Source organism: Nipponia nippon, unplaced genomic scaffold (assembly GCF_047370975.1).
Source record: "Nipponia nippon isolate SJK-2023a ecotype South Korea unplaced genomic scaffold, ASM4737097v1 scaffold_10, whole genome shotgun sequence".
Taxonomy (NCBI): domain Eukaryota; kingdom Metazoa; phylum Chordata; class Aves; order Pelecaniformes; family Threskiornithidae; genus Nipponia; species Nipponia nippon.
In genome coordinates, this window is record NW_028262291.1 from 38,679,931 (window position 1) to 38,706,107 (window position 26,177).

Sequence of the window (26,177 nt, forward strand, 5' to 3'; positions counted from 1 at the left end):
CCAGTATTTAAAGTGCTCAGACTTTTCAGAACAAAGAAAAATGCCAACCAGAAGAGGAGGCAGCCCTTCAACGTCCTTTATCTTGTTATACAGGTAATCCTACACTGAAATCAATTGCTCCTTTCAATGAAAGATTAAAAGATAACTAACAGATCTCTCTCTCCTGCCTTTGAATGTACACTGCTCCAATTTCAAGCTTTATTACATACAGAATACTCTGCACAGCATTAAAATCCATATATTAGACTTGCCAGCACCCTACTCTGAGGCAAATAACTATCCACCACCCCAAATTTGTCTTTTTCTTATTTTCAGTGACGATTCATTCCTATTTTCTCCTTTCAGCACTGGCACTGCACTGGCTTATTCTGCTCCACTGTGGCATAAGGAGCAACCATTTAGTTACCTATCTATCTCCAGGGCCCTCCCTCCATCTTGCATTCCCAGTTCAACCCCTTATTCTATCCACACTTTCTCCAGCTTTTCGTTTAGCATGTTCTGGAACAAGTTACCCAGCTCCACTAGTTTAAAAGCATTTATTCCTAACAGCTATTATTTACTCAATGTGTGTGAAGTATTTCACATCCTCCTGTCACAGAGTGTAACAACATATCTGGAAAGACCCAGAACATACCACACTGGCATTTAGAGCACTTACCTTTTATCCCTTATCATCAATAACTTCATTGTTTCATTTAAAGTATGCAACTCTCACAAGAACGACAGAAGAAACTTTGTGAAAGGGAAGAAAAATGGCAAGTAGAGAGAAATGGAAGCTAGGAAAGAAATGTCACATATTACTCTCCCAAAAAGATACCTTGTTTTCAAGATAAGCTGGAAAAGTCTTATTATTTAGATAAGGAAACAAGAAAATGAGGGAAGAGGAGAACTAACCTATTAACAGAAGAAATCAATCTCTAGTCAAAATTTTTTGTCCAAGGATACAGAAGTTAATGTTTAAGGTGAGGCACAACAGGGAAATCCACACCTACTAAGTCCCTTAAGAAATCCCAGGGAACCGCTAAATGAGGTTGAAAGAGAACAGCCTGATGATTAAAGACACATACAAAGGATGATGAGATGAGAAATTATGAGAAATGCTGAAAGAACAGACAAAGTTATAAAGGCAGAAAATATAAAGAGTGAGATTAGACAGAGTAACACACAGCTGAGACCAGATCATGGGAATAATCCTTGCCTGAGGAAGACAGCCGAACCAGTGCTACAGGTTCATTAATCAGACAACCACCTCCAACAGCTTCCACACCTCAGCGTTAAGAAGGCTACTCACTGCACCTCTCCATGTTTCAGTGGTAGTGAAGTCCCCTTTCTGTCTCAGACATGTTTATAAAGGTGGACTGCGGCACTTTCCAAAAGTCCGACAATATCTCTTTTCTATTTTCAGAAGAGTTTCTTCAGAATAGCTTATTACAATATATTAGATCATAGTTTGGGTTCCACTTTTCTGATCCCTACTCCCTCCCCTGCCTCAGGTAGCTCACTCAAAAAAAAAAAAGGATATTTCTCTTACGGCCAGCAAAATTATGTATTTACCCCCCTTTCAGAAGAACAAGGCTCCCTTTCAAAGCCATAATAGACATAAATTGTCACCACTACCTCATATAACCCTTTTAGAAGAGGGGGGAGGATGTTGAAATGATACGACAAAAATCAATACAAGCACTCGCATAAAAGCTGGGCACATCTTGAAGTTCAGACAAGCCTATGTTGTAAGAACACGAAATAAATCCACATAGTGGAGGGAACATATAGAAAACTAACCCTGGATTTACCATTTTGTCATGAGCAGGAAGTGAGCAAATGCCCTCGTGTAACTCTGGCTATGAAACCAGGTCCCCACGAAACACCCAGACGCTACACCTTCACATGGGTGGCTTTTATTGCTCCACCTGTGGAATTTCGTTTCCTTCTGGTGCAGAGACAGGGTACATGCACAAACTATGTTAGACTACAAAGCAAGACACAACAGATGCACAAAGAAAGAGGAAGAAAATGTAATAGTCCATATACATCATTGCCTATTTTACTCTAGAAATGCAAGTAACTGGTTTGTTATAAACTGGAAAGGGGAAGAAGTTTGTCTTACCAACTGGGCAAGATTCTCCAAGGCATAAATCCACAAATTCAAATACCAAGGGACTTCAAATGCACACCAAGTAGATTCCAAGTCTTTTACTGAATTGCTTAAAAGATAAAGTCTGATACACTAGAAATCCATAAAAATGGAAATAGAAAGATGCATTATTATCACGGTTTTACCACTGAAGTATAACATGACCTTAAACAACTCACTTAAGGTCATTTACTTCAGGAGCAAATGAAGGTTCACCACACCCAGCTCATGGATGCATGGGAGAGCTCAGCATCTGGTAAGCACTTGTGGGACCTCAAGCACCAGGTTGGTGCTACATGTGTTGCACAGCTGCATTCCTCAGCCTGATCAGTTCTCTGGGAGGGGGCTGTAAGGAAGCCTCACTTAGCATTCGAAGTGGTACCTGCACGACTGGCAAAGATGACCCATTCCTGCACTTTTCCCAGTAACTAAATGGAATACGAAGAACAAATCCCAAACCGTATACAGTTCCATTTTGAATAACAAAACTACATTCACACACAAAAAAACAGTCAATATTTAAAGTTACTCCAAGGTTTCAGATAAATAATTTGAAGACATCAGCTATTACTGTTTGAAACAAGCACCTAATCACAAGCTATTTCAGCATCTTGACTACACACTGCTTCACGAGCCTCCATAGGCGACAAACGTGAAATAAACAAGTGTCCTATACCACTGGAGAATTCCCAGTTGGATTTACCCAAACATCCACAAAACCAACTCAGCTCCCTAACAAGCTCGTGGTGGGGAAGAGGAAGCAGAGTTGCAACCATGTTCTTATCACCCCCCTAATAGCGATGCAGAAGCACTGTTATTGCACTCCAAGGACAGCAGGATCAAGCCTTACCTCAGCCCTGACCTGCACACTCTCATGCATAAGCAGTCATTTCTATAAGAAAAAAGAATTAGAAGATTTATACACAAGTAACCAGAAGTCGGATTGGACCCACAGACATCTGGAACCATGACAAAGGAGTTTACAAGGCCCATCATAAGCGCTTATTCTCCCAGTCCAAAACATTACTGTCTCTTTCACAAGAATAACCACCACAAAAAAAAAAAAAGCTCTTTTATTTTACATGACATGACTAAGTCCAATATGTGTGTGTACACATATTATATATAAAATATATACACACATACATACACTTTTTTCTTTTATGGAAAAAAATAAGTAGAATCAAGACATTTCTTAGCTGACAGAGGTTATCTCTGAAGTTTTCTTTTTAGGAGGTTAAGATGCATGATTTTTAAAGAAAAAAATGTAAAAGCTACCAGAGTCTAAAATATTTTAACTGCATACTTCTTGTCCCCTAAATTGAAACGTTGTCTAGCAACTGAACAGAACCTGAAACTAGTCTTCTTTTATGTAATTCTTCTGAGGATCTGAAGGTGCCCTATACATAGCTCTCATCGACTAGATTCCTTAATCAAGGTATAAGCATTTTCGTTTCTTACTCCTTTAAGGGCTGGCATATTAATCTTCTGCCAGATAACGGCTTTGAGTTAAAATAAATCAGACACACAGATTTTACTTCTATTTTAAGATGTTAAATGTCATATTTGAGATCCCATCAAGGCATTAAAAAATAAGTTACAGGTCCCAACTTCATTCTGAGAAACCTCACAGATCAATGAACTCTCTTACCTTCACAAAGCTTTCTCAAGTGACACCCCCATGCAACTGATCCTCTGGGCTGGGGACAAGAACCATCCACAGCTCAGTATTACCTTGGTAAATCAGGGCATGCAGGGACAGTGGTGTGCTAAGATGCGTGAACAGGACCTAACCCAACAGACATAGCTAGCATCACATAATGTGGTACAGTCACAAAATTGTATTGCCTTATTCCCTACTCACATAAAAGCTATTTCTGTTGATGCTTTCTCATACTGCTTACTGAAGTAACACCATTACTATTTTGTGAAACACTACAATGCTCCGATTCATGCCCTCAGGGCTTCCAACTCCTTCCACCGACCAGACAGGAAATGTGGACACCTCAGGTCAGGGGACAACGAGGTGCCTGAAGCAGACAGCGTCCACTCGCAAGAGTCAACGCAAGGCCTGACATAAAAGACTCTTGTTTTAAACACAAGACTGAAGCACAAATGCAATTTGTGTCTAACTGCAGGTTAATTAACAGCTTTGTAAGATATAACCGGTCACCATAAGAAAAATCCTTAATCTTAGATGTGGCTATTTCAAGAATAGATTCTATCTTGTAACTACAGTCTTAGCATCTGAGAAACATATGTCACCTAGTCCCATAGTTACATATTAAAGGAATGTCTGAAACCTGCCTAAATACATAGGAAATAGAAAAGTAAAGCAGCTCCATGGGACAAAGCATGACTAACTGCTCTGTTCCAAGTCCCAGTGAAGTCAACTACAGCCTTTTCTTTAATTTCCATAGGAGTTAAATTAAGTCAGTCTTCAAAAACCACACTTCAATCATGAATTTCTGTATGCAAATTTCAGGCCCTGGTAAAGGCCCCGAAAGTGATCTAAATACCCTACCTTAAAGCAACCTCAGTCTGCTAACACAACACAGTCAAACCAGTTCGTCATGCAGAAAAATCATTAAAAGCATGTAAATATTCAGTCTTCGTTGCATTCTTCAAATACACATCTTACTACATTACTAGTGATGTGGGAAGTATCCAGCACTTCATACGCTGGTGAATCATTCTTTGCTCCTCTGACAGTTACTTCTGAAAAGCTGCAAATGCATACAGGCCACAGTAAAACTGATCTTTTCAAAATTTAAATGAAAAACTGACACCTGTCTTCAATTCTCTTAAGCTGGAGTTTTATTAAAACCAGTCAAGAATAATCTTTCCCCAAACAATGTACTGAAAGTGCATTTATACTCAAACTGCACTTCTGTATCTATAAAGATAAAAATAGTTTGGGCACAATTTTAAATTTGTCAGATCTAGTAACTAAGATCTCCATTCCTTCTGCCTAGAAACAGAGTCATCCTTCCACCATTTCTAACACAGTATGGCTTGCTAATGCAACATGCTAACAACAGGAAAGCAAAGCACTAAGGTCAGAAACCACAGGGAAACAGGACAGAAGTCACATCAACATTTCTGAAAGATGCTCATGGAATACTGAAAGGTCCCAATTTAAGATGGCTCAGAAAAAAACATAAGTTAGGAACACTTCAGATCTAGAAAAGGAGAAATCCATTCCACCTGTGAATGCCTCCCTGACCTCACTCAGACATCTGCTTACAAAACAACGGGAAAAAACCAAAGCCTCCTAAGTTATATATTCTGTCTTAACTAGTGAACATCTGAATTTATAAGCAGCAATTTCCTTTCCACATCTTCCAAAACAAACTAACAAAAAGCTAACGTTCACATACTTTTTCTTCTAAAGAGTACGACAGGTATGGTAGATCTGCAAAAAAGGGACCTCCAGAGGTCCTGTACAACCTCAGTTGTTCTGTGATCTTCTGTGTTTTTATTTTTATTTTTAAGTCAGATTGCTTTCTTCATGCAATCACTTTTGTGTAGATACAGATTTTTAAATGACAAAATTAAGTTGTGCATTCTGAGTTTCAACACCTACCTCTAAACCTATCTTTAAGAGACTAAGGGCAGCTGAACGCAAGTTCTTTTGTTGACCTTTCCCAGTGGACAGATGTATAGTGACACCAGACACTTTTTGTCTCTCTACATCTTGTAACTTGCATTTAGTGAAGGAAAGTACCAAAGGCCACAGGTACAGAGCCCAGCTGCAGTAGCTGCATATCAGCAAGGCACTGACGGTCATCAGGAAGCCAGTAAGAAGTCCCTTTGCATCTCCTCTGAGCATCCATCCTTTCTCCAGTGCACCCTGCCTGAAAGGCTAATGACCCAACACAGTCTCCTACACAATAGTGAAGTGTATGCTACTGGAGAGCAGAGCTGTTTATTAACCTACAGTGAACAAATTCCCATGCCACAGAACTAACTGAAGTGTTTACATTAAAGTCACAAAGGTGCTAACAGACTAGTCACTAACCTCTGGGCATATCAGAACACTTGGACACTTTATTACAGCGTCAGGAACCTGCCACAAAAGCTCAAGAAAATAAATGAACTAACAGGAACTCACTCTAACAGAGTAATACCAATCTGTCAATAATTGATCATATTCTTTCTTTCTATATATGACTAACAGTGATGACCTGAACACTGTGTCTCTTTAAATAAAGAGAGAAAGCTGATATGCTCAGATAATGGCCCACAAAGGCAAACAATTCAAGAGGAAGCCTGTGAACATCCTAGAACTTCTGTTAATTACCAAGAGGGAGTTTCCAAGTGTGGATTGCATATGGCCAAGTGTTTGCTCTTCCCCTCCTCCAAAATACACCAGCAAGCCAAAGGGTAGAAATGGAATTGAAACACTTTCCAATTTTGCACTTCAACAACCCTGAAAAAAAAAAAAATGTAAGCAAACTGAGGGAATTACAGTTTTGGTTCTGTGAGCAAGTAATTGCAAGAAACCAGAGAGTGTTTTCTAACACAACCTGCATGCATAGCACAGAATTGCCTGTGAAAAGGAGACCCAAAACCAAAATGCATAAATAACAAACTTGTTGGCCAGCACAGTTACCAAGAAGAAATAAGTATTTGTAAGATCTCTTTTGCAGATGAATTGCAGGCAAGCACCAAATTCTATAAAAGTTATATTTCTGATTTTACCTTATGGTGGTGCTTCAAGCAAAATGAATTGTTTCCACAGCAGCACAATTTTATTCATTATTTAACCAGGTTTATTTTGGTTCAGTTTAACTGGAGTCGGTTAACTTCTTGTACTGAAATCTAATTCAAAATAAGTTTATTATTTATTACTGACACATGTTTATCTGAACTGGTTCATGCAGAGACAAGACTAACTGAACCTATCCTATCCTATTTGAGGTTTCCCCCTATTATTAACACATCTGGCTGTAATTATACCACATGCGTTTTATGCTACTTGGAAACTTCACAGATATAAAAATCACATGCAATCTCTAAGAAAAGATAATGAAGGGAAAGTATCTCAAGTTTACCACACCAGGCAGTCAAGGCTTGGGGAAGACTCTTGGAGCTGGCACTGCTTTCATGTCTACAGCAAGACTAGAACCACGTTTAAAGGGCAATAAAGTTTCACTTTCAGTGCTGGACTTTAATCAGCTCATGACAGTAAAAGTTTTAATAACTTGTGTTCATAACCATTGGTAAGAATTCTTCACTGCTGAGCAATCTTAAACACTCATAACGCTTCTGTTTTATTAAAGAAATCAAAATGTTGCAGATCAGAAATGTCTAGATTTTTTTTCCCTTGGGGCTGCTATCATTGCATTACCACTAACTGTAACCTACACATAAAAGTCAGAAGCTCACAACATTAAACACACACATATATAAACCCAGGTCTTGCAAGCATCAGAAATACAATATAAGTGCTATCTTGTCTTAAAGAACACAACCCGCTCCTCCAGGAACATTATGGTCCAAACTGCTCCCAGACCTGCAGCACTCCAGCACAGCCAGGAATCCTTTCCCAACACTACCTGCCAAAGAAAAATTATGAAAGGGAAAGTGGGAACATATAATATTATTGAACTAACCTACAGTCATGCAATCCCATTTGCAAAGGGATTAGTATCTTTTATACTTATGACAAAGAAGCCCCACAGCATCATCTGTGTCAACGACCTCAGGTGAAAAGGAAGTCTGCCTAAGCTTAAGATGGAAAAAAAACGCACCTTAATGTTCAACTATGCGCTCTAGAGTGTCACAGTGAACAACACATGCCAAAAGTCAACTGGGCCTCCAGCAAATGCATACTGGAGAAAGAAAATGAACTAACATAAAAAGATTTTTTTGGGATGGAGGGAGGGTACTGGCAGTTTTGAAAGAGTTTGAATACAATGATTTTGTAAAATGGTCTGGTCTCTCTTCTCCCCTCAATTACCCAGTAAGTACATTTCATTAGTTTATTTCTGCTATATATAGCCTCAGAAATGCATTTGCTTCCTGAAAAAACATCACTCAGTTGTGTGATAGCAGCTTACTCAGATGAGGGGAGGGAAGGGGGAAAAAAAGAAAAACAAACAAACAAAAAAACAGTAAGAGGCAACCCACCCCCATAAAACCAGAGTTCCCCCCCTTCACATCACAGTCTAAATGCTCAAGGCCTTTTTGGGCAGAAAAAAACAAGAGCCCCTTCTCTTGTCAACACATTTCTTGTTTTGTATTATTGTTACTGTTTTGCTCTCCTTTTCTCCAAGTTTAAGAAATCTGTCTGGGATACAGGGAAAAAAAAAAAAAAGGTATAGCTGTACCCTATGAAAGATTTGTATAACCAAGGAACACTACACAAGAAGCAACCAGAAACAATCCGGTGATGTTTATTAGCACTGATGAGATACTAGATTTGCCCTAGTTAGTGTGTCCTGACTCAGAACAAGAAATAGTCAAACCAAAAGCTGAAATTTAAACACACTTCTATACAGTTAACATAGCACTGCCTGCTGCAGTCATATGCAAAAGCGTATTAATGAATTCACTGGCATATCTGGCTACAATACAAATTAACGCCAAGGCTTTTTAGTTCATCCATTTTTCAAATCCCTAACACCACTAGAGACTGCCAATCAAGGACCAAGCAAATTAAGCGTTCTCTTGAAGGGCTTGATTTGCCTCTGTACACACATTTGCTATAGCATTCCTGTTTGGTTAAAAACAGGAGGAATCAATTTGTCTTACCATCACGTTATGCAAACATAGGCTTCCAAAACTGTGATTAAAACACTTTCGTACAACCTTGGCAATGTTAACTTACCAGCTGTACACTGGAAAGGAACATTAAGTTACAAAGGAAGAAAAGAGAAAGAAAGAACAAATGCACTATTATTTAGACAGTGTACTTCCCCCCAAAACAGACCAACAGCTACTATTTTCCAAAGTCAGCATTTGTTTTATTATGAATAAAATTCTGAAAAGTCATCTTATCCCATATAGTCTTAAAAACGGCACCTTTTTTTAAAAAAAGTATTTTTAAGTTCTCTAAAACATACGCTTTATTCCACTAACAACAGTACAAACAGAAGAAGTATCTATTGATGAATTAATCTTGTTGAAGAAGTAAAATTGCAGTATAAGCAGCCTGGAGTAATGAAAAAATATTCAACTAGGAGGGGCGGAAAACCCTTCATACTGAGGATTTTATAAATACCTTACTTTTATATTATCCTCACTGTCTAAAAATCACACATGCACACAGAAGTGAGGTGATCTCGATATACACCTGGAAGAAAAAACATAAAATATTTCTCTTTGGGCCTTCTAGAGTACACATGGTTGTGTTATTGTCACAGTGCCCTTACTCTAGCTGTTCAGATCCAGACTATGTCTAGAGGGACACTCAGAAACGTAAAGATAAATGAAACGGAGATGCAAAATCAACATGCGCGAGCTACAGCAACCTCAGTCCCCATAGCAAACATCCTTACTCAGGGGTAAAACACCCTTACTTTCCATAGCACAATTCTTCACAGACCTTCTTCCACCTGGAAATTCCTTCACCTGGGGAAGCTATCACAAAACTGTGATTGGGCTAACTCCCAAAATGGTGCTTTCACTCCACTCTAAAAATTTCATGGTATTTTTTATTTTCATTGATTTATCTTAGTGCACCTTTAAACGTGCCATCCAACTTTTACAGCATATTCTTAAAGAAAATCAAGAGTATGCACAAGGGAAATTAGTGTGGCATGACTACACTGTAACTGCATTCCCCCAAGCAGAAAGGCCCGAGACCATTTCACTGAAAGAGGCCTTTTTCAAGTAACTTATCAAGTAGGCTACCATCAACCCCACGGGAGGTCATTCCTCCTAGGGGCAAGAAAACATAAAATTATATTTCATAGAGGGTGGGGGAAAAAAAAAAAATCCCAGCTCACCAGCACGAATATTCACACTCAAACTACCCCAAGTATTTGTGTTTGTTACTTCAAAAACCACCATATTTGGAGTTTGTAAGGTCTCATTAAAATAGCTAACTACACTTACAGAAAAATTAAAGAGTCATAGGGTGCTTGGAAACTACAGATGTGGAAAAGAAACCTATGACTTGCTAACTCAATGCATCACCAGCAAGGTATAACTTCCCTGCCTTCTTCTTATTCCTCTCTTATAAAAGAGATGGCAGGTCAGAGACCTCCTCTACAGTTAGATGCTGCAGCTTTGATTAGATGTCGTAATCAAAAGAGAATCAAGATATCATATTGCCACCTTCCACTATTTCAGGACGGAAAAGGATAAAGTCCTGCCCGCCTCAGTAACATTAAGCATAAAGAGGCCAGATGACCCCCATCACATGAGCAAGAACTCTTAAAACTCTTAAGAAAGGTGTCATTGGTTTGTGGAGCCTGTTCAAGCAATGAAAAGCAGTAACACTAGTTCTGACTCAAAAGGAAATCAGCCAAGCTGAAGACAACCCAAGAGACAGCTTATGTTTAGAAAAAGACAGAGGGATTTGCAAAGCGATGTCATTCCTAAAACGTAAACTCCTCTGTTTGACAGAAGGCAAAATAAGACGAAAAAGGACTAATACAGTTCTCTAAATAATGGTAAATATTTCCTTGAACTTCAAACTTCAGCAGCATCACTGCAACACTAGAGGATAAAGACGACAGACGTTGTGAGTTTTACTTTTCCATTAGCAAAGCTAGTTCAAACAGAAGGCAGGGAAGGCAGTGGCGGCCGTTCCACTGGACTGTCAAGGTTACCCCTCACAGCTTGGGCTGGGAGGAGACCACTAGATCCGCTTAACGTTTGCCGGCCGGTTTTGTGCTCTCCTCACCACCCGGAGAATCTCCCCAGGAGGAACAACGGGGGTAGGACCGCTGCCGGGCTGCAGACCGCCGCTCTGGCCGGGGTCAGCGCAAAGCCTGCTGCTGAGGGGGGGGGTGACTGCAGGGCCGGACCCACCCCGACGCCCCGCTCCGACAGCCTCCGACGGCGAGGGCAGGAGGGCTGCGCTGCCAGGTGCGCCTCCCGCCTTGCCTCAGCCGCCCGGCGGACGGCGCTCCGCGGCCGCGCAGCTCCGCGGGCTTCGGCAGCGGCCGCCCCCCGCCCCGCCGCGCGGGAACAGCCGCCTCCCCTCGAGGGCGCAGACCCGGCTGCCCCGGCCCGGCCCCCCCGGGGCGCCCACGGCGCTCCCGGCACCGGGGTCGAGGCGGGGGACGCCACGCTGGAGTTAATCGTTAACTCGCTGTCCCACTTCCTCAGAGAGCTCCTCCCGCGGGCGCCGTGGCAGCCACCAGCCCCAGCGGGGCGGGCGCGGCGCCACCACCGAGGGAGCCCCCACCGCACCCCGCGGCGGCCGCGACCCGCAGCACGGGGGCTGCCGCCCCCCACCTACCTTCCCGCCGGCTCAGCTGGGCTCGGCTCCCCTCCTCGCCGCAGCGGCGCGGGCGATGCGCGGAGCGGAGCGGAGTGCCCTGCCTTGCCGCGCTGTGCCGCGCCCCGCGGCGGCGGCCGCCGCGCTGCCAGCGCCGAGGCGTGAGGGCGGCCCCACGTGCGCCGGCTGCGCCAATCGGGGCCGCCCGCGGGCCGCCCCCCGCTCCCGCCGCCACCGTCCCGGGCCGCCCGCGAGCCGGCGGCGGGGCGGGCGGAGGGGGGCGGCGGCCGGGTTGCACCGGGCAGCGGGGGCAGGAAGCGGGTTTGGGAGGCGGGAGGAAATAAGCGCGTTGGGACGGGAGTTTGGGATCGCTGGAGGGGAGGGAACAAAGAAACCCCCAACGCTGCTGATGGCGGGCTCGGCGCCGCTTCCGCGCCCGCGGGGCCGCCGCGTAGCCGGGCTGGCGGCGGCGACAGCGCCGCACCGCGAGTGCGCGCCGTGGGAGCGGACCGAGGGCGCGCAGCGCGGCGGCGGCCGGGGGGGGCCCCGCGGGGGCCGGATTCCCTGCGGCCGGAGCCTCGCGGTGCCGGAGCGGGCGCTGGGCGGGCGGAGGCGCCCGGCGCCGGGGTTAAGAGAGTTCAGGCGGACAGACCTCCGAAATGCGTCGGTAAGGCAGCCCTTCAGCTCTCTTCCGAGTTTTGCAGCGCTAAATGCGCCCAGGAAAACAGAAAGACGTTCACACCTTGTCCCGGAACGCCCGCGGTGTAGGAGTCGGGTCTGGCTTTTCCAAAGGGCCCGAAGGTAAAGCAGCGCGAAAGAAGGGCTGGGGAGCCCGGGGTCCGTCAGGTGTGGGAACGGCTGCGTAAGCCCGTAGGGAGCTTCCCGAAAGGCCTTACGTTCTGCTAAAGCGTCAGGCTTCAGATAAGTAATGACAGGGGGCTGTTAATCCCCACTCTGAGGGCAAGGCTGAAACATATTCTGCCACGGTACTTTCTACTTTGGGTATTAGCGAGATGTCCAGGTCCTGCGCCTCATGGCTAGAAGCGCTGTGTGTTCACTCTGGCCATACTGGGAATGTAATGCTTGAAAACAATAAGCTGCTTAGTAAGAAAATAAACATTCCTAACATAGCAAAATATTTCTGTACTTTATTTTACAATGTTTAATTTATAACTGCATTTTTGTACGATTGTCAACATGAACCGTAGTTCGTACAATTTCCGTTAGTTAATGAGAATGTAAGTTGATTGTTTGCTCGGTGCGTGTGTATTTTGATGCCATCATTTGATCTAATGGTTGTTGATGTTACACAGTGGCAGTTGTTCACTACCACCTCAGTTTTTCAGTCCATTACACTCCGTTGTATTGCTGCGTCTTTAGATCTCTCTTAAAAATGCTCTGAAATCCATTCAATGACTCATATTAATTTCAATAAATTTTGCATGGGTGTCGTGGAAAAAGGCCAGTCTACTTTTTTTGTAGGCAAGGGCCTCCCACAAATGCCTTACTGCCTTCACATCTTGTATATAAAGAAGTTCAGCCCCCAGTGGCCTTCAGTTTTCCCTGTATATTAAAAATAAATTTCCAAAAGATAGATCCCTTTTTTGTGTGAGCCTGATTGCCCATAGAGCTCAATGTCTCTAGCATCCATGGACTTCTGGCCAGATGCACAGCCATGAAAAGAAAACAGGGAAGACAGTCCACGGTTCTGAAAGACAAAGTTGGAAACAAGGTTACTTTTTCATGTATTAGTAGGGGCAATCAGAATCTGAGCATTGAGACCTTCAAAGAGTTCATCAGTACCTTTTTTTAGAAAGGTAAACTTGAGAAAGTACAGATATGTGATCCATTTTTATCTACTATCTAAATACCATGCCTTTTAAAATGTCATTTTCTAACTTCTCTGCAACCATACAGACTAGGAACACTGAAGCTGAGGTGGTCATTTAATTGCCTGATCCCAGAAACCAAGACGAAAAATGCTGAATATGCATTCAGGAACACTAAAAATGACACTTTTCAGCCCTTCAACCTTTTATCCCTTTTTTCTTCTTTTAGTTCTAATGTATTTTGGTGAGATTTTCTTGTTTGTTTTTTTCTTTTTTTTTCCCCCCTGTAGGTTCTCTGCAGGCAATGTATTTCAGATAAGAGAAGAACTTGAAGTCCAGCTTTTATTTTTGCAGCTACTCAGACCTTTCAAATGTGTTGCATTTTTGCTTCCATCATCTTTTGAACTGATAGTATTTAATTTTGGTAAGTTGATGGTTGCTACTAAAACTGCTAAATTATGTTGATGGACTTTGGTTTGTATTTAAGCATATAGCCTGTCATTTACAATGACTTGTACTGTTCTTGTAAAATGTCATCTTCGCTGTCCTTGGGCATGTCAGGCTGAGCGGCATGCTTGTGCTCAGTCATTGTTCCCCTCCTACGACTGGATAAATTTATGAGTTAGGCAGATTTAGCACACCAAAACTGTCCAGCAGACTTCAGCCTTCATGCCAAACAGGTCTAGGCAAGCAAGTGGGTTTACACACCTAAGTAGCCCTAAACAACACAAAAAAGATCTGTCAGTCAACCATGTAAAATTATTTTCCTAAGGGTTCTGACAAGTAATATCTGGTGGATTTAAATGAATAAATTTGCGAGATTAACGCCCACAGCAGTAAGCCAGACTCCTTCACAGAGCTTACCATCTTCATAGTAGAGCAGGACATGTGTTTGTGTTTTTCCTACCCCAATTCATAGTCTGTTATCTCAGCACAAACTGACCTCACCTCTAACCTAAATATTCCTTGCAGCAGTCTCTGGCCAGGAGGCAGAGCTTAAACCTGGGAAGTGATGCTGTCTTAAACCATTTTAACTAATTCTACCAAAGCACATCTCTGAGAGCCATAGTGTTTGCAGGGTTGAGATCCAAGAAACAAACTCTGAGCTTGCCTGTGGGATCAGGAGGGGGGTCTAGATTCGGAAGGGTTCACTTTCCATCAGTTCCACCAGAATAGAGGTGAAATAGAGATATATTGGTGGTTATCTGGTCTGGGTCTAAGACTCGTCTTGAGCCGCATGTCTGTAGTCCATCACAGCACTAACTATGCAGGACACCTGAAGTATTAAATGGGAAATAATGTTCAAACATAATATTTAAAGATATGTAGCATAAAGTGAATGCATGAGGCTGCTAATGACAAGTGCTGTTGTTCATGCTTAGTGCATCGCTAAAGTCATTAAGGAATTTAAATGCTTGACAGATGCAAGACAGAGATAATGACCAGTAAGAAAGTGCATGATACAATGTATTGATGAACTATATGGAGAGAGCAGCTGTGTCCTGGACTTTTGGATTTCTCAGGCTGCAGTGCTATGGGAGCCAGAATTGTGTTCTGCTGTCACCTGCATATGGCGCTTCTCTTGCTAATTTTCCTAGCCCTCAGATCAGAAAATCCCACGTGGCAAATCCAAGTCTATGATTAACAGTAATAGGGTGAGTCAGGTGACTTGCTGGATGGCAGGGGCAGGCTCTAGAGCAGCCAGTGTTCCTGTCACCTAGTGAGAAGGCAGCCAGCCTCAAAGAGTCAAGAGGTGGGGTCTGAGGAGAGCTGACAGCAGAAGGGGTAGAACCTTGTGCAACGTACGTAAAAGTAGAAACTAGTCATCTGTGATGAACAGCATGTCTACTGCAAAACTACAGCATACCCCCAATGTGCCCTCTGAAGGACCATAACTCTGTTTTTCTTTTTGCTTCAGAATGAAATAAGCAGTATTGCTTTTTCTAATGATGAAAAAATGCATCCATATGTAAGAAAGTAATTTGCATCTGTATTTTTGGAAAGCTACAAATAAATTTTTAACATAAAAGTATACTTCCTGTATATATACCCTTGCTGAGTCATATTTTCTTCTGGAAGTACTCAGTATTAGCAGGTGTTGCTTTACAAAAAGAAATTTGGTACAATCTGGTCCACAGAAGTAATATGATTTACTAATGTTTGCAAGAAAAGCAGTATGCAGCTACGCACTGCAAAACTGGTAAGTCTATATTAATAGATACAGACGTCTTGGTGATAGTAAGGTCATTTAACAAATTGCTTGTGCCCCTTTGTTACCCATGGAGGGAGCATTCAGGAATTCTGCACTTCTTCCAGCAGCAGAAAGTATTGGCAGGTAGCAAAGGAGGCATTCCTTCTTTCTGCTCTTTTGGGCTGTTCCTTTCCTGCATAATAAAGAGCCCCCCAAATACCTTCTTGAAAGTACTCCTTCTGTGAGGCTGAAAGAACAACCAAAAGGATAGAGGCTGGGAAGCAAGTCAGACTGAACAAACAACACTTTATAGAGAACAGCCTGGATACGAGATATTCCACAGCAGGACCTATAGGACATGTAAAGCAAAGCAAGTATTTCATCGAGGGACTCTCATCTGACAGAACCATAAAACATAAGCAGGAAGTTTCAATACTTCAAAATATCAATAAAAAGTCAAGTATGTGGAGGATGCTATTCTACAAGATTGTTTTATCTTTAAGAAAGACAAAATGAAGCACCACAAGAAGTCTAATAATACGTCATCGCAGTTTTTCTGTTTGATCTGTTTCTTCACTGATATCTTCTGATATTTATTCATTCCTTGTTTACATTAAAAGTAATATCCCTAACTGCAAACTCAGGTCTCCTCTAGGCCTCATCTCCAATTAAAAATTAAAATGTTTAATTAAGTATGAGCACTGTCCAAGAGAAATAGCCCTTAATTCAAATATAATTAAGATATCATCAAGATATATAAATATGTGTCTATATGTGTGGAAAATCCAGATCCCAAATTACTGGGATACCTTAGAACTGTCCAGCTTCCTAAAATGAGGGTACTGGAGCTTGTTGTCACAGAACGTGCATGGACCAGTTTAAAAATAGCCATGTAAGAATGAGATGAAGAATTGTCTTCCATGACCAGTGATATCTCAGAAAGCTTTCAGACACACAGCAAGGCAGTGGGGAGAGCAAGAGTGCCTCAGTGGTCTTGGAAATGTTTGTGACATTTTCCTAAATTTTCTGAAAAGATGCACTTTTCTGAAAAGACATGCAATGGGTTAGGCAGCAGCGGGAGCTTTAAAGGGGTTTGATTAGCGTGTGCTTATAGGACTTGGAAGACCCTAGCATTTTATTAGGTCTGGTTGGCTTAGTCACTAATTACAGGTTTCTCTTGAACAGCAGATAAAATCTATGCATAATGTTTATGATTACCAGGGGAATGACGTCACATGCTGCCTGGCCTAACAAAGTATATGACTTGACCACAGAAATTCTAGCGTGATTCGTAATATGGTATGGGGAACGCAACGTAAAATTATATATCATTTGCACGGCATGCCTTTCTGTTTATCATCCCTAAATGGTTAGTATCATAGCCATGTGGAGACTGGTATTAATGATCATGGGGCTGAATATGAAATTTAGAAAGGTTAGAAATACGCTTTCATAATATTTAATTTAAAAACTTTTACAACTGAGGATTTTTTTGCTTTGGAGTCAAGAGTACTTAGAAAGTTTACAGCAATTATTTGAAAAACGCCCTTCATGATAAAGTGGAGAAAAAGCAGACAGCACTAGATAATTTACTGTGATGCCTGTACAAAGCACTTGTGTAATGTTTTATCGGCTCTGCAGTATTCTTTCCTAAATTACGTCCAAGATTAGCTAATGCAAATATGTTTCTTCCTTAGAAACAAGTTTCTTTTTCAATTCAACTTGCAGCTGTGAATAAAAAAAAAAAAAAAAAAAAAGAAAAATCTGATTGTTTTGAGAAAGTTTTGTTCTTCCAGAAAACCATTAGGTTTATTTTTTCTTAATACAGTGATTATATACCCTAATTTTGTTTAAGATGTAAACCATTATATGGTTTTATATTTGAAATATAAAATGTACATTAAATGTATTTGCCTCAAATTAAATATTGTATTTGAAACAGCTTGATAATAATGAGGAGGTGGTTTAAAGACCATATAGATAGATAACTGAAGATATGCTATGTGCTGGAGGAAACATTGAAAATAGATTTTTGAAAACTGTAGTATTTTGATCAACATTATGATGTTGGCTTCACAATTGTTTATGAAGATGCAAAGTTTTCAGAAGCTCCTCAGTCTGACTTATATTTTTGCATATGCAAATGACAAAATTAAGATCAAACTATCTTGCCTTTCAGTTGACTCTGAAAGATAGCTGAATGCTGTCACTTGTGTGTGCAATTGTCTGGATCCATAACTAATTACAGACGCGCGCACACGCATACACATGTGCATACCCTAAATTCCAATTTTCTGAAAAAAATCGTTAGCCAGAGTCTTACACTCAGTTTGAAGAAAAGTGTAATCCCATGAGAGACTCAACGCTACAAACAGAAATCCTTACAGGAAATTGGCAATGCAATGGAATCCATATTTTATAACTCATTGTAACTGAAAAGAAAGCATCACATACTTCATGTCTGATTATGACTCAGAAATAGGACAGGACCTTGTGCTTCCTAAAGTTGCAAGAATAACAGTCTTGCTGATATAAGTGGAGCTCTGGATGAAAGCTGTGGGTAACATATGTTCCAGAGTAGTGATAGGCACTTTTGAAGATGAAAAGAGTGCTTTTAGTGGAAATCCACAGGTAATGACAGTTTAGATTCAACATTCTAAACTAATAAACAGAACTATACAGATTTTGGCAGTTAACATGCATAATACTCTATGAAGGGTATTCTAACTTTTCAGGTGAAGAAGTGAGGCCCAGAGATAACAAAAGCTGCATCTTCAAAAGTGATCTCAAACTTCTTGGTGCCTCAGACTTGAAGAACCATTTAAAATGCCCAAAATAATATACATGAGAAATGTAACATTAGAAGTAATTTTTAAAAATGTGACCATGATTGCACAGCAGCTGGTAGGTTTAGAACAGAAGAGGATTTGGTCTGTAACTTTGGGCTTTTTTTAAGAGGGGCTGCTTTTCTTAACAGGTCTTACTGATGTAACTATAATCATTTTGCCACAACTACAGTATTGTATATAAATACAACTGGAAATAAATTTTTGGTGATGAGAGTGATAATACACAGGGAGAGGTTGCTCAGCGGGGCAGTGGAATAGCCATCATTGGGAAGGCCAAATCTGTCTTTGAAGTTAGCCCTGATTTGAGGCTGGACAAAATGACCTCTAAAGGTCCCAACCTAATTAAATTTTCCTGTGATTCCATGACTGAGTTAGATGAAGAATTGGGAGGAGGCTCTGTCTGAGGCCAGTACAGAAATCCGAAACCTACCTGAGAAGGTTTTATCCTGACATCACACTGGGGGGTTCATGACGAGGTGGACCAGGACTGTGGCAAGCTCTGCGAAGCTCTCCTCTGTCTTCATGGTGGTCAGATCTCTGTTAGGACAGAGAATGTTTCTTGTAACCTGCCATATAAAATTTTTCAAGGAACCACTATTGTACTACCTTTTCTAACTAATTTGTGTATTGCTGAATCTTCGAAGTGGGACTAAGGAGTAAGAAAAATTGCAAGGAGGTATTTTATTGTAAAAAAAAAAGTTAAACTTCTGCTTATAAAAACTCATCATAGGCAGGACACAATGATAAGGCATGCTTTTGAAATACACACTGAACTATAAAAAATTTTCACTCACCAACATTGCTGCTTATATATATATATATATTTTTAATAAGAATCATCAAATAAAACCATAAAAATCAGAAAATCCATATCTGCAGGGCAGGTGATTCTGCATCGGTCAAAAATTGGAACATAAATCTTAGAGCAGCTTCAAGATCTTGCCAAGCTTTATTCTCTAGAACTCAGACATGTTGTTCTAATGATTATGTTTACCTTTGTTTCTGCAACCAGTCTTGCCAAAGGCAGATACAAAAACCTGTCCCAGAAATAATTGTGCACCACTTCTCCTTAAATTGTTTTGATAATTTTTTTTCTGACATGAATCTATAACATTAAAATAGATTTCCTCTGAGATTTTTTCTTTATTTTTCTACCACTGACCATCTGTCTGCCTTTTGTGAGGACACATCAAATTGAAAATAGTTTCAAAGTTCTCTGTATCATAGACTTGGTATGTGAAACAGTGTTACATCCAGGGCTAGATTTGAGTCGGCTTGTGGTAAAATCAGCTACAGGCTCTGTTAAGGAGTTAACACTGAAAGAGGTTCAGTAATTGCCAATGCCTGAGGTTGTACTGAAATTATATTAGACACAATTTGTATGGACAGGTTACTTGGATAGGAACGTATGCATGTGGGAGAATGTGGTTTTTTTAGAATAGTAAGGATTATTAGGTAGGACTCCAGTTACAATCTGAAAGCTGTAAGATACATTGCCCATGTCAATGACAATAAATCAAATCTTGTCTTCAGAGGCAGAAAGAATCAAATCAATGGTCTTAAGAAAGAAATTAACAGGTTATTTAATGAACATATATTTTTAATGTTTTTATGTATATCTGTATCTATATCGTACATATGCATATAGATAGGTATGTGTGTTTCTGCGGAGATACATTACCACCTTACTGAAATAATCACAGTCCTCAAAGACTCAGTACAAGTGCCCTGAGAATTTCTGCAGTAGAGGTGAAACAGCCTTGTGCAGGGAGGCCTAAATAATGCAAAGCTCTGTACTTACTCATGGCATGGGCTTTCTCTTGCCCACCAAGACTGTCAGGAGCAATAGGGCTCACAATCCTTACTTCAGAGAGAAAAGCCTTGGAGTTCAGTCAGCTCCAGCACTGTAAACATCTCAAACTTGCAAAAGGTCTCACTGCATACAGCAAAGGACAGGGGCAAGCATGCATACTTAATAACTTTTGAGTTTCATTTTGTATTTAAGAAAATCAATTTTCAACCCATACATAGCGTAGTACCCAGTCCCTCCAATCATTTAAAAAAATCGGCTAGGTGAAATGGCTTTGTGTGTTCTGACAATGAGTTAAATGCCCAATGGACAATTTTGCACTTATGATTAGCTGATTAATGGCACCATTCCCTGAGGCAGCTAGTCAATATGTTTGTCAAAATAAGCAGTTATACATACACACACACACACACACACACATATACATATATATGTGTGCACAGAAAGATAAAGCAATACATGTTCCATTTGTTTATTTCTTTCAAAACTGGAGTCTAATCAATACTGTGTTTTTTGACCTGAAATCACTTACCAAATAATACAATTGATAGCACCATCAGGTTTCTTTAAATACTAAAAATGCTTATTCAATAGCTGTAGTCAATATACAGAGACATAATACATTTGGGAGGGGAGGGAAGTTAATGTATTTACAATACAGCATTTGAAGGATTTGAGCATATGTAATGGGCTTTAAAAATTAACAGTCTTGAGGATTTAAAAAAGAATGAGTGACTTTTCCTTCGTATTAGAAAATGAATTTCACTACACACCTATATATATTGCCAGTGATGTTAACTTTCCAAGACGGGTTATAAACTTCCCAAGTACTTGAAGTTTGCTCCTCTGAATACTCAGAGATTAATTTTAAAGTGCAATTCATTCTGAAAAGCTTTCATTCTCTGTATAGTAGTAACAATAGTCACACTAACTTCCTTTCGTGTCATTATTAATGTTCCTTATAAACATTTCTTAGGATAAATTAGGCAGACCCTCTTTGCAACTTAAGGTTTGTCTTCATTAGGCTTTATTGTTAACACTTCTGATAATGATCTAAAATTTAAAAAGTGGATTCTAGATTGGTTTCTCTTAGCTACATTTTACTTCCTGCAAACTAAGGCAAGAAAAAACATAGTAAAACATTCTCTGTCTATGAAAGAGAAGAGACAACTAAACATGAAAACCAACCAGTCTCTTGAATAAATTAAGTTCTCAAAGTACATGCAGTACTGTTAGTAGAAGTTTCCTGTGTCGTATTTAAACTAATGATACATGAAATATTAGAGTTACCTTTTGTTGTTAATCTATTGAAAAGAAATAATGATGAACACAATTAAAGAATAAAATCCAGAATTTGTTTCCAACAAAACAATCACTCGCACCCTCCCAAACACCAACCCCAAATCTAGTAGCATATCTCCAACTTGACGTTAACACTGCATTCTGTTACCTATTCTGCTTTCGAGTCTTATGCTACAGGATAGGATAACTGAGAAAAGAAAATTTGCCTAGAAAATGAGAGCATGTGAGAAGAAGGTATTGTACATAGAATTTATTTCTGTTCCATTTCTAGTCCATTTAGTTGTCATCTGGCACATTGTCATCATGTGTATTTTTTCACTACCACGCTATTTTTAACCTGCATACCTCTGGCAAACAGGATAAATTCTCTCCTTTATAAGCACTTTAGTGTCTAGATAAGCAGTACTAAAATCAGCTTTCATTGGCACCATCTTGTCTAAGTGAAAAAAGTTTTGGATATTTGTATTTTCTTGCTTTTGTGTCTAAAGGTAAACTCTTTTTTTAAAAGTTAGGAAAAAAGAAAGAAAATATCCCTGTTATGCAACTTCTGTCTCTTTAAGACTTGATTCCCTGTGTGGGAAAGTAGAAGAAAGTAGTCAGGCCAAAAATTCCTAAAATAAAATGACAGTTGAAGAAGAGAAAATCATGAAACGATACACTCTTGTTAATATCCAAATGCTAGTTTTAAAAGTTAGTGTTCCCTGAGTGAGAATATTACTGCAGCTAACTTGTATTTTTCCATTGCATGATCAATGCTAATGATAAATATTCTGCAGGGTGTGCCGGCCCTGCTCTGAAATGTGCGCTTTGACTTCGTTGGGTTCTTGTAGCTGGCTAATTTCAGTGACGTTACTTGACTTTGCATGTTGTGATCTTCACATTTTCTATTCATTTTCCTTTCAATAAAGTAAATGTTTTCCTTGTGTACCAGTGAAAAATACTTCTAACACTGGAAAAACATTTTTTGTTCAGCTGAAGTTTTTCATACATATACAGGATTTAAAAAAATCAACCTCCCCTACTGCTTACAGCCTGTAGTCCAAATCCAAAAGACATTTTTTCTTTTCAACTGGCATCTTTTATCTGGACGTCTTTAATATTCTTCTATGCAACAGTGCAGATACAAGTACTTATGATGGTAAAGCCTTCTCCCCAAGATAATAAAGACTACACTGCAGTAATACATAGTATAATATACAGAAAACCACACTGTGTCCTTTAAGAGGTTAAGGCAGTTTAAATAAAGTAAATTGAAAACTTCATGGATTTCTATGTATTTTTCAGAACACATTTGATTTCAAAATACTCGTTGATCTGTGATTTTGTTCCCAGGTGTTAATAATGAGAACTCTGAGTCAGGGAATTATAGCTAGAATGAATGTTTCACATCACAAAAAGCTAAATTAAACTAGGAAAAAGCTTTTAGGAGAGAAAGAGTTCTGTTCATACCTAAGGCCATGCATCCATGTTCATTTAAAGGGGATCCCTACGCCCTCAGATCACTAAGTAGTACAGATTTGAATAGGACCAGGTATGAATAAAGAGAGCACATACCATGGCATTTACATCTGCATGTGCTGTGGGCATGTGGGCTGCTATTCCAGATTGCCTGGTGTTTTTCCTCTGCTTATCTGCATGGTACATTGAGGAAGCTTTTGGCAGCTGGTTCCTAGTCTCTCCTGCTTCTGAGCTCAGTCCTGAAAAAAAAAAAAAAACCAAAAAAAACCCAAACAGATAAAGAACCACATCACTATCAGGACACCATTACCTTTCAGCCCAGTCACTTCCAGAGTGCTTTTTAGAAGCCTTTTTGGTCTGCAACCTGACAGCAGCCTGACATCAGGAATGGAGCTGTGCAGTCACTGCGTGGTGAGGACTCTTTCCTGCTCTCCAAAAACCGCAGAGTGGTAGGCAGGGAGCAGAGCTGGCAGTGCAACCGGTGCATCTGACTGCCAGATGTCTGTCTCATAAACATCCAGACACCTACACCAGATAGTGTCTGGACCCTGAGGAAGATACTGACTGCGTGCTGTAGAGTGGCCATCAGTGAAGGGACAGCTTCCAGATGAAGGAGTCGATGCCCATGCACTAAATCTGTGCTGAGTTCACCCTTTAGCTGCTGAAGCAGACAACTGACCTTTCTGGAAGCCAGTAAGCCTACTGTTGACTATCATCTGACAAAACAATTCAGGAAGTGGCATTCACCAGTTCAAAAGCTCTTGCCCGTCATCTCTGTGACTGGCAGATACAAAAGGGATCATCCCTTGTGTTTTCTCCCCCCAGTAGTATCTGGGTTATGTACATGATGCTGCCCGTAGTATCTGTTCTTAATTCTCAATTCTTCACCGATTAGCACCCAGAAGAGGGGGAATCTCTTTCTCAAAAACTAACAACTTAAGACAATGACTGGCCTAACCCAAATGTTCTGGTTTTTGTTATAGTTCTCTCAAGTCTCTTGAAGAGCTACTCATCCTGACAGCCTGAAGCAAAGCAACATTAAAATCACTCAATATTTATTGGGCTTTCCATGTTCAAGATGTTAGTTAAGAGAAGTCACTAAATTTTCCTATGGCCCTATAATCAAACAAAAGCTTTTACTTAATGTTTATTCACATTTCAGTAATGAGTAAGGAGATTTTCAGTACATAAGAATTGGTTAAAAAAAAAAGAAAGATATCCCAACAGCTCTGGGACTCTACTTAGATTTTGCAAAACCCACAACTGGTCGACTAAAATAATTGTTGGAAATTGAAACCAAGCTGAACAAAGAGTGTATATTGAATTGACATATTAGGTATTAAATATTAGAACAAGTATGTTCTCTTAAGTTAAAATTATTGAAGTCTTTTACAGAAATGGTACTGATACTGATGCCAGTGCTTTTAGGCAATCACTAGAAGAAATAAGAAAAAGAAAATCGTATTGATTTTTAGGTAATTTTTATTTACAGGACTTTGAAGACAGGATATAGTGACAAAGGACAATAGGTATATTTCCTTAAAAATATACTGTTACTTTGTAGTGTGTACAAAATATTTACAAAATCAATACAGTGAAAAGTGTGAACATTTCAAGGTAGGTACTTATTTTTAGGTGAAAACTCCACACAAGAAACACATTACATTGAATAGCACTGAAAATTACTCCCAAAATTATGTTTTTAGTAATATCACTGCAGAGGGAAAAATACTTAAAATACAAACAAAGCAGTCATGTTTTTAACAGTTGGGAATTGATGTTTTGTGTTATGACAAGTCAGCTAAGAAGAAAAATTGTGTAGAGAGAATAAATATTATTATATAATGTGATTTTTATTTGTACAAGCATATCAAAATCATGTTTAAAATGATGCTTCTGCTAACTGAGATGGCACATTGCCAGCATTTGATTCTGTGAGGAATAATTAATTCCACAGAAGTCAATTGTGCTGACTGGGCTGAGAAAATACTTGTTGACATTACATTGTATATGAAAACCCCTTCTCAGATGCTAAAAAGATGTGGTTAATGTGCATGGTTAATGGTTAAGAGTACTAAAACCTGTGTTTTGCTTTGCTTCAGAAATGTAGAAACCTGAAAAAAAATACAATTGCTTTAAAAATACCCTGTTTTTACAATAAAGAACATACGCTTTTATGAGCAAACAAAGGATGGGGCAGGAACACAGACTCCCAATTTTCAGTGGTAGACAAGTCTAACAATAGAATATTTAACATGATTTTTAAATCACAGAACAAAAAGCTAAACTTCCATAGTCAGATAAATGAAGAGCACTTTAAATCAGAACTGTTTTTTTGAAATGTCTTCATAGGCTATTGCATCTGACACAAAAGTAATGTCAATACATGGTCATACTTTGAAAACATTTCTTGCATTGCCTTAGATAATGATAGGGGACTATGGGGGTGTATTTTTATTTCCAGTGAGAAAGCTTAGATGCTTGTCTTTTAGGTAGCTGAACTCCACACTGCAGATTCAGGCTTGTGAAGGAGACAGCATGGTTATGCTTGCTATTCCTCTAGAGAAGAAGGAAAGGCTAAGAAATGTAAGCAAAGAGGAAAGTAAAGGTCTGCTTTTTCTTTTCTTGGTCTAAGACAACCTGCTAATCTGTTGTGTCTGTCCTAGCAAGAGAGAATGGTGAGCTCTGCACAAGCTCCTTGCTGACTCTCTTGCCATCTTGGAAACTAGTGTGGACGCCTGAAATCAGTGGCCGTACCTGCAACAGAGGTGCTTTGCGTGCTTCTGTTCCTTAGGCAGACTGAATCATGACATGTATGACTTGCCAATTGGGAATTTTTCAATCGTTATACATTTTTCCAGGCTTTCGTGCTACCCAGAGTTCCTTCTGCATGTTAAATCCCGCTCCATATGGCAGGAGTTCCACTGCCGGTCAACAGTGAAAGACTGCTGAAGTAGTGGTCTCAACCTGTCCCCAGCACATTGTGCTACTCTTGGAGAAAAATACAGGTAAATTCCTCCTTGGGGAATTTGCTGCCAGGTTTGGAGATGTGCCTTGGCCATTCTGGAAGTGGGAAAGGGAGAAGAGAGATTTGGAGAAAAACGTGAATAGGCATGTGGCATTGACAAGGGAACAGAGAAACAAAACCAACTTCTCTAGAACATGTTCTGGCACCAGCATATACAACATCTTCATCACATGTTAGAG

General features: G+C 40.2%; 1 protein-coding gene and 1 long non-coding RNA gene across 5 annotated transcripts in view; both read right to left on the minus strand.

Annotated features, from left to right (window-relative positions):
• STXBP6 (syntaxin binding protein 6) overlaps positions 1 to 11,705 on the minus strand; it is a 131,956-nt gene extending 120,251 nt beyond the window's left edge. Inside the window, exon 1 of one of the 2 annotated variants that reach the window (XM_087746644.1) lies at positions 11,553 to 11,705. The gene's annotated coding sequence lies outside the window, so the exon portion shown is untranslated. Of the gene's footprint in view, positions 1 to 6,437; positions 6,544 to 11,552 lie in introns of those variants that run through there. The other variant, XM_087746645.1, reaches the window with a different exon arrangement.
• Positions 11,706 to 12,674: 969 nt separating this feature from the next.
• Positions 12,675 to 23,413, minus strand: LOC148057160 (uncharacterized). Of its 3 annotated transcripts, XR_015702078.1 has the most exons (5): positions 23,335 to 23,397; positions 23,067 to 23,209; positions 20,202 to 20,336; positions 18,831 to 18,937; positions 12,675 to 13,239 (listed from the first exon to the last, which is right to left on the minus strand). It is a non-coding gene; the product is annotated as an uncharacterized LOC148057160 (long non-coding RNA). The 3 variants fall into 3 exon arrangements; XR_015702077.1 differs by lacking the exon at positions 20,202 to 20,336; XR_015702079.1 differs by lacking the exons at positions 20,202 to 20,336; positions 23,067 to 23,209 and having other exon boundaries at positions 23,281 to 23,413.
• Positions 23,414 to 26,177: the final 2,764 nt, after the last annotated feature.